The sequence below is a fragment of the Corvus moneduloides genome, chromosome 9 (assembly GCF_009650955.1).
Source record: "Corvus moneduloides isolate bCorMon1 chromosome 9, bCorMon1.pri, whole genome shotgun sequence".
In the NCBI taxonomy this organism is placed as follows: domain Eukaryota; kingdom Metazoa; phylum Chordata; class Aves; order Passeriformes; family Corvidae; genus Corvus; species Corvus moneduloides.
The window spans coordinates 3888015-3896771 of NC_045484.1; positions in this window are offsets into that span (position 1 = coordinate 3888015).

The window sequence follows — 8757 nt, forward strand, 5'->3', positions numbered from 1 at the left end:
GAAAAAGAAATTTGAATCTCAAATACCCAAGGCAAAGAGTTCACAAAGGACGTAAAATCTCAAAAAGTCTTTACAAACTTTTCTAGGATCACACATGGATAAGACACAGTCTGCTCGGATAACTCGTTGCACTAAAAGGGCAATTCTTGATTGGAAAAATAATTTTCAATTAATTAAACTCCTGTAACTTTTCAGTTCTTCCAAGGAAGCAGAAGCAACTCAAGAAGTCACACTCCACCATAATGTGTGTGGACAGTCACACTCTGTCTAAATGTGTGTGGAACACAAACATATATAGGTGACATATACATATATTAAAAAAATATATATGGTTTATGGTGTTCTATGTATAGAACAACGTAAACCAGCACATGCATCTGAGCCCCAGATTCTTTAGCAAAAAGCTCAGACAGAAAAAGCCCCGAATTTCAGCTCCCAGGGAACATTTTCCACGACTCCTACTCAGAAAACAAAATTACAAGTTTACTTCTCCACTGAAAACACAGGGGCAGAAGTTCCTGGGAAGCAGTAACCATGGAGCCCAAGCTATCCCATTTTTTACTGTCACTTCCAAGAGTTCAACAACGCTACACCACAGTCCTTTTGTTTGTAAGAGCTGGACAGTGCAGGAGCTGCCAAGAAACCTCTTCCCTGGCTGCAATGACCCCTTGTCCTCCCTCTCCGGAGGGGCGGCTCGGCACAGTTAAACTCTTCCATGACGCAAGGGACTGGGCCCGATGACCAACAGAGGGCTCCTTCCAAAGACCTCTCTGTGATTATGTGCTGATTAAATACCTGCGTGTACTGCTGCCTTATTTCCCCATTTGCTCCAAATTCATCAGGCTTGGCCCTGCATCACTTTATGACGTGCAGTGTTATATCAGGACCTATGAATAACTGTCCCTCTCCTTGTGTGTCTGTTCTGCCCTTTTTTTTTGTCCATCCCCTGGTTTTATAATAATTTTCTCTCTGTGTTGTAACCGCAGCCCTCACACAGACCTCCCACCAGACCCTGCACGCAGAGAACCAGCACAAGCAGCCTGACATTCCTGCGGTGGATTCTCCAAAGAGCTTCCAAAAAGATGCCCTTGATAAACTGCACAAACCCCACAGCATTAGCATAGGCAATTACAGTTTCACTGCTGCCCATGGCTTTCAACTTCAACAGACTTTGGAGGAGCAGCTGGACATTGGAGAGAAATCTGAGAAGAAGCTTAGGAAGACCAGAAAGGCCTGCACTCCTCTGCTGTTAGAAATGGTTTGTTTGGGTTTGCTTCAAAACAGGCAAATAGGAGAGAGGTCCAAAAGGTCCTTCCTGGGCTATCAGTGACAGAGCCTGCCAGAGCTCCAGGACCATCTGGACAATGCTCTCAGGGATGCACAGGGTAGCACTGTTGGGGTGTCTGTGCAGGGCCAGGAGTGGGACTGGATGATCCTTGTGGGTCCCTTCCAGCTCAACATGTTCTGATTCCACGATTGCGCAGAGGTGACTTACCACACACGGTATGGCTCTCCGCCACATCACCTATTGTGTACTCTGATCCTTGGAATCATTGTCCAAAGCAGGGGGAGCTGGGCAGCCTGGCTCTAGGAAACAGCAGGTTCAGCTCCAAACTCTTTGGACCAGGAACAGTAACATCCTGGATGCAGACATCCACCTACTGCAGGATGCAGCTACCTGTTGTCCTGATAGAGGTCTGTGTGATAAATTAATATCTGCAGGAGATTACCTGGACCCTGTTAGGGGAAAACTTCCAATTTGCTTTTAAAACATTCGCTCCGTCATGTGTGGAGCTCTGGTTAATCCTGGGAAGAAAAACAAACACATGAAAGCTGTCCCCACTTGACTACGAAAGCTTTTGAATCATGGGGTGACTGATGGGTCAGTATACTCTGTTTAGTTTTGAACCTGATGCTTTTCTCTGCCACAGTATTTTAGTTTTGTTACCCCTGTTCACCACCGATTTCTGCAATGCATCCTTTACACCTTGCTCATGGCAGTGAGGTGCCACGTTGGTGACATCCTAGGTGTCACTGTCTGCATGATACCAAATTGAGATTGTGTGGAGTTCAGCAATAGCGACTGCAGGGTGCTGCAGGGTCAGGGCAATCTCTGGTACCAGCACAGACTGTGGGATGAAGGGACTGAGAGCAGCCCTGCACAGTAGGATTTGGGGATACTGATGGGGGGCAAATTGGACATCCCTGGCCATGAGTGCTGACACGCAGAAAGCCAATGGTATCCTGGACTGCATTCCCAGCATGTGGGCAGCAGGAAAGGGGAGGATTCTGCCCCTTTGCCCCTCTGAGGTGAGACCCCACCTGCAGAGCTGCCCCCAGTCCCGGGGTCCAGCACAGGAGGACATGGACCTGTTGCAGCTGGTCCAGAGGGACCACAAAAAAGGTCAGAGGGCTGGAGCACCTCCCCTATAAAGAACAGTCAAGGAAGTTGGGGTTGTTCAACCTGGAGAAGAAAAGGCTCTGGGGAGACCTTATTGCAGCCTTTCAGTGCCAAAGGTGGGGTTTGAAGAAAGGTGGAGAGAGCTTTTTACTATGGTCTGTAGTGACAGGACAAGGAATAACCGATTTAGGATGAAAGGAAAGATTTAGATTAGATTTTAGGAGGAAATTCTTCACTACGAGGGTGGGGAGGCCCTGGGACAGAGAAGATGTGGCTGCCCCATCCCTGGAAGTGTCCAAGGCCAGGTTGGACAGGGCGTGGAGCAGCCTGGGCTAGTGAAAGGTGTCCCTGCCCGTGGCAGGGGTGGGACTGGGTGAACTTTAAGGTCTCTTCCAACATGAAGAACTCTATGATCATACTGAGGAGTGGCAAAACGAGGGTCATACATCACTGTTGTGGAAACACATACATGGCAAATCCCTAAGAGAAGACAAAGGGAGAATTGCTTCATCTCACTCCCAGCTGCCATTCAATGTTAGCAAGCAGAGGCTACCAGCAGTAATGAAAGAGGCACAAAAGTCCATTACGTGGCAACAAATCAGTGTAGAAACTGCATCATCTAACAGCTCCCAGCCTCACCCTTTACTCATTGCTCTGGTGAAAGAATTTGCTGCCTAAACACACCAAGCTAGCAGAAACTGAGGGGTAAGGGGAACTTTTCAGTGCCTTAGGTAACAGTGCTCCCTTCCAGCTGCAGATTCCAAAGAAAATCTGAGAAAGAGTGATCTTCATTTGCCTAGATGTAAATTGAGAAAGTCATACATCATGCTGTCCTATGCACTGAATTAAAAATTAAAAAAAAAAAATTAAAAGGATTTTAAAAAGTACGATTGGGAAGTTAATTTAATAAAAAGTTAGGGGGAGCACATCTGGGGGCAAACAGGATTTCAACACTCAGAATCCCTCACCCACTGCCAAGATGCTTTAGGAGGAGACTACACCTTTAAGGAGGGAACATGAGTATTAGAAATTATGTATAGGCACTTTTAGCTGAAGATTTCCACAAATACATTTCCAAAAGCACTGCGTGCACCATACTTTCCACAATCATTTCATTGATAACCTATCCTCCATAGAAACCTCCTAAGGAATAGAGTCCCAAGTACTATCCAATTAAATCAATTGGTTTGATTTTTGTAGAAAAACGATCACTCTTCAAAGAGGGATTAGGCCAATTTAATTATGAGAACACACAGAACTATTAATTAAAATACTATTAATTCTCACCTCACTTTCCATGTGAAAGCACACAGAAACTAATTCAAAATAACATTTTAAAGTGTGTTTAGGAACATTACCTGTGGTTCATGTAAAGAACATTTGAGGAGACAGTCCTTACAAAACACAACCTGGTCATTGAGTGATGGCTTTTATACTTTCCTCACTCAAAACCACTCCACAGACTTCATTTCCCCAAATATCTTCCATAATCTTAGGCAGCCAGTTGGTGTAATTGCTCTCATGCTGTTACTACCCCTGATAAATCACGAGGGGTGGGTGTCAGGATAAAGAGGGAGCACTTGGTCCCACAAACACATCACTGACAACGTTTCATGTGCTCAGCCAGCAAATGACTGCATAAAATATATGTAAGATGATAACTACAGACACGGTTCTCACTCTGAATTATCCTCTACTCCTCTTTAAGATGTGCAAATATTTTACGAAATGTCAACTTCTTGGGAGTTTTTTTAAATACCGTGTTTGATCTTCTAAAATCTGTTAAAGATAGCAAAGCCTAATGATGTACCAATATACACACCAGCACCTTCCTTCTCATTTATGTCTTTAGAAGAAATGAATGTAATGTTTTTATCCCAAGGAAGCGGGGGGAAGCACCTCTGAAGCAAAGAGGATGTAAGGACAGAGACTGTGGCGCTCCAGGCACCCGACTCTGCTTTCCTAGGCAAACAGCGACCTCTACGGGCAACATGGAATGGTGCAAAATAAATGACTGCAGAAAGGCCAAGTGTTTGAGAAAGAAAGGAAAATCAAAAAGCTTGGTGAACTTCTGGAAGATAAAGTCATTATAGTGAAGTAGGATATGGATAAGGATCATCCCTCTGGTTGCAACAATGGGCTCCAGAAGCTCGCTGGAATAGATTTTGGTGGCAAACAAACTCAATGTACAAAGCACTCCTAAAAACAAGGGAATGACTCCCAAAAGGAACCCTCCAGTGCCAGAGTGCCAGAACCCCTCTGGCTCACCTCAGAGCCCACGAGGGAATGCAGACGTCACCGCTGCACGCCAACATTTGAGCCCAGCCCTGCCAAGGCTGCCCAGTCCTGGCACTGCTCGGGTGTCTTGGTTTGAAAGACAGGTGTCTGCCAAGGAAGGCAGGAGCCTCCCTTGAAATGAAAAATGCAACCCCCTTCCCTCCAAATTATTATAATTTTGAAATAAAGGGGCTTTCAGGCAAAGATGTGGGAAATAGGAATAACAGTTCTTTACTATTATATATCTATATGTGTCTAACCAGTCAAACAAACAACAACAACTATGGCAGTAACAGCAATCACAAACCCAGTCCCAGCCTTCTTGGCTGTCAGGCCCTTTCCCCTCGGGTGCAGTTCCGCTCGCAGCCGGCAGGGGCGCTGGCGGCTCCCGGTGAGCAGGGCAGGTGCGATGGTTCCCCCGCGGCTGCAGGGGGCGCTCCGGAGCGAGCTCGGGGAGCATGCGGCAGTGGTGCCCTGGGATCCCGGGAAGGGATGGGACAAAGGCTTCACAAACCCCTGGGCAGCTGATCCTGGTGTCCGGCCGGACCCTCGGGAACAGCAGGCTGGAACAGCAGGGATGAGCACAAATCCCGGGGGGCAGATGAGATGTATCAAACTCCAGAGCTGCACCGGGAACCCTGGGAGGTCTCAGCAGGCAGGGCAGGGCGGGGCTACAGAGTAGCAAAGGCTCAAAGCAGAGACAGTGGCAGGGCAGCCACAGCCTGGCTCCCAGCGGGGCAGGGAAAGGTGGGCTTGGGAATCCTGGGGTTTCTCCCTGAGGTACCCGAGCAGATGGTGGGGTGGGGTGTTAGGGTCCCAGTGCAACAGCTGCTCCAGTGAGCGAGCTCCACTCACGGTAGAAGGAAGGCAGCTGATCCCTCCACAACGATGGCAGCCTCTCTCTGTCCTAACGCCAAAACAACAGCCCACAAGCCCAGGTGAGAAAGCGTAGCCCGTTGGACCCCTTCTTCAGTGGCCAGGTCTTTTGTTTCTCCCAAACACCCAGCAATCTGTCGCCCCGGCAACATATGTGGGAAAAATTCCTCAAGAGAAAAAAGAAAACATAAGGGGAACTCCCAAAACCCCAACATCGAGGCACACAGGGTGGACAGCCAGGGTGAAGGAGCAGAAGTCCTGTGCCAGAGGATGGCCAGTTGGGAATATGGCTTCTCCTCACCCCTCTTCAAAGGCAGGACACTGCTGGCAGGCACAGAGCCATCATCCTGGGTGATGGAGACTGGGCCACAGCGGGAGGAAAACCAAGACTTATGACAGAAACTGCAAAAATACAGAAGGGCAGTGGATGGCTGGGCAGTGGGAAGGTGGGACCAGTCTCTCCCTGACAGCAGGAGGCTGCTCCAACCTCGTCAGTGGAAAAGAAACTAAATGGGCCACAATTTAAAGCCTTGTTTTGCCTCCAACCTCCAACAGGGCAAGACGCTGCAGCTCCATGACAAATGGGGCGTGGGAAACACATTGCTCCTCTTCCTGCTCTGCATTTTAATCTTCCTTAACTTAATGACAAGGATGCAAACAAATAGAGTTCTCCTAATTGGTTTAGGATCAGTTTCCACGTCGAGATTTAATCCATCTTTTTGCAAAAAAGGGGCTTTTTGAGCCAGTGATGAACAACTGTAATTTTGTAGATATTCTTGCAAGTGCAAATTCTTCATCATTAGATGTAAAACTATCACAAAATAACACCAGTAATCAATTTTTTGGAGAGATATTTTGTCTGAAACTGTAGCATGTACAGTCCAGTTGCTAGCAGAGAAAATGTAATCTAAATTAAAAACATTAAGGGCATGTTTTAACCTAAGGTTGTAGAACTGATATCAGAAGCAAGGAGGAAAGAAAATAAATAAATAAATAAAAGAGAGAGAGAGAAAACCAGGAAAACCCTAAAAATTTAAGAAAGCTTACCAGTTGCAGAAGACTAAATTGTTTCAAAATGTCATTTTTAGGCCTGGCAAAGCTTTTTTGGCCATGCTAATTTAAAAGGTTTCCTCCACAGGCACCCTGGAAATTTTTTATGTTTTTTTATGTCCCTGTGACTTGCGGCAGGGAGAACCTAGAGGCTGGTGGAGTAAAAACATATCCAGGCCTTACACTAAAATAAGAGAACATCTCACAGTCTAAAGTTGCAAAAATGGACAAAACAATAGATAAAAGTAGAAGGTTCAACATTTAGACACAATGATACTCAATATCCCGCTCAAATGCAAAGCCGTCTCCAATGGAATGCCAGCTTAAATCTTCAAAGAACTGGAAGTTAACAAGTTTATATTTAGGAATTCCCTGCCTGGCCCCTTTCCCCTGTGTGTGTCTTCCTGTGGGGCCCTAGAAAAGCTCCATCAACTACTTTACTGCTAAATTGAATTCTGCCTACACAATGCTATGATTTTATACGTTTTCACAAGGAATGAAATTTCTTGGTTTGCCCTTTGGAAGAGAGCTCAGTGAGCGTCTCAATTTAATGGGATCTTCCATTAAAAATTAACTATCTCATAAAAGACATTTAGATAGTCCATAAGGAAGTGAAAGGAATGAAGAACCTGGAATCTCTGGCAGCTCGTGCATGTCAGGTAGGAAATAACTCAGGGCAGGTTTAGCACAGAGTCCTGAAATCCCAGAGTGGATTGGGCTGGAAGGGAACTTGAAGCTCATCTCATTCCCCCCCCGCCTTGGACAGGGACACCTTCCACTAGGTCAAACAGGGAACAAAACCAGGCCAACAAGCAACAAATAACTATATAACATTCTACATAAATGCTGGAAGTTGGGGAAAAGATGTCACTGAACTGGAATGTCTCATTTTAAAAGGAACTGTTGCCATTTTAACTTCTCAAAAGTATGTTTATTTTTAAACTGGGGCACAAGGCTTGGAGAAGGCTCCAGTCCAAGACCCTGCTCAAGCAGGGCCAGCTAGACCAGGCTGCCCAGGACTCATCATCTGGGTTTGAGAAACTCCAAGGACAGAGGCTCCCTAATTCCTCCTTTGCCAGCTTCATGGTAAAAAAGCATTTTCTTCTGTTCACAGGAATTTTGTGTGTTTCAGTCTGTGCCTGCTGCCTCTTGTCCTGTCCCTGGGCACCACCGCCCAGAGCCTCTCTCTTTTCCTCATACCCACCCATTGGATATCCACTGACATGGATGAGATCCCCTTGAGCCCTCTGCTCTCCAAGCTGAGCACGCTCAGCTCTTTCTGTCTCTCCTCACATAACAGATGCTCCAATCCCTCGATCATCCCTGTGGCCCTTCCTTGGATTCACTCCAGTGAGTCCAGCCCACACCAGTCCTGTACCAGGGACCCCCTAACGGGACACAGCTGTGCCTCTCCAGGGCTGAGACAAGGATGGTGGCTCTGACTGACATGCCCTCCCGGGCACCCCATCTCCTATGGGCCTGATAACATCCAACTGTGAAAATGTCCCCTAACCTGATCCTCCTCCACTGGGAGAAGGCGGGGCTTTCCTTATGCCAGCCCTTCTGATGTCAGGAGGAATGAGGCTTAATGAAGGCTGGTCTTAACAAGGACTCAAACCTCTGGAGAGCTTTCAGTCTTATCAGGAACAAAACCTTGGATAACCTAAGCCACTAGAGAGCCAACCCCTCCAGAGACACAATTCCAAAAGCCCTGGGTGCCCTGCAACTCTTGTGCAATATTCACATGGGGCAATAGCCCTCAACATTGCATCTGTGAAGGATGTTCTCTATCTAAGTTTTTTTAACTGGTTCAAGTTTGCTGACTTTGGTTAAACAAGGATCATGGGGAATGTCTTTGAACTAAAAGATGACAGATTTAGATTAAATGTTAGAAATTGTTCCCTGTGAAGGTGGGGAGGCCCTGGCACAGGGTGCCCAGAGAAGCTGTGGCTGCGCCTGGATCCCTGGAAGTGTCCAAGGCCAGGTGGGACAGGGCTTGGAGCAGCCTGGGATAGCGGAAGGTGTCCCTGCCCATGGCAGGGGGTGGCACTGGATGGGCTGTAATGTCCCTTCCAGCCCAAACCATTCTGGGATTCTGTGATATTCTTGATTGCAGAGCATCCAACTTCATGTCACAGCCACAGCTGCGGGTG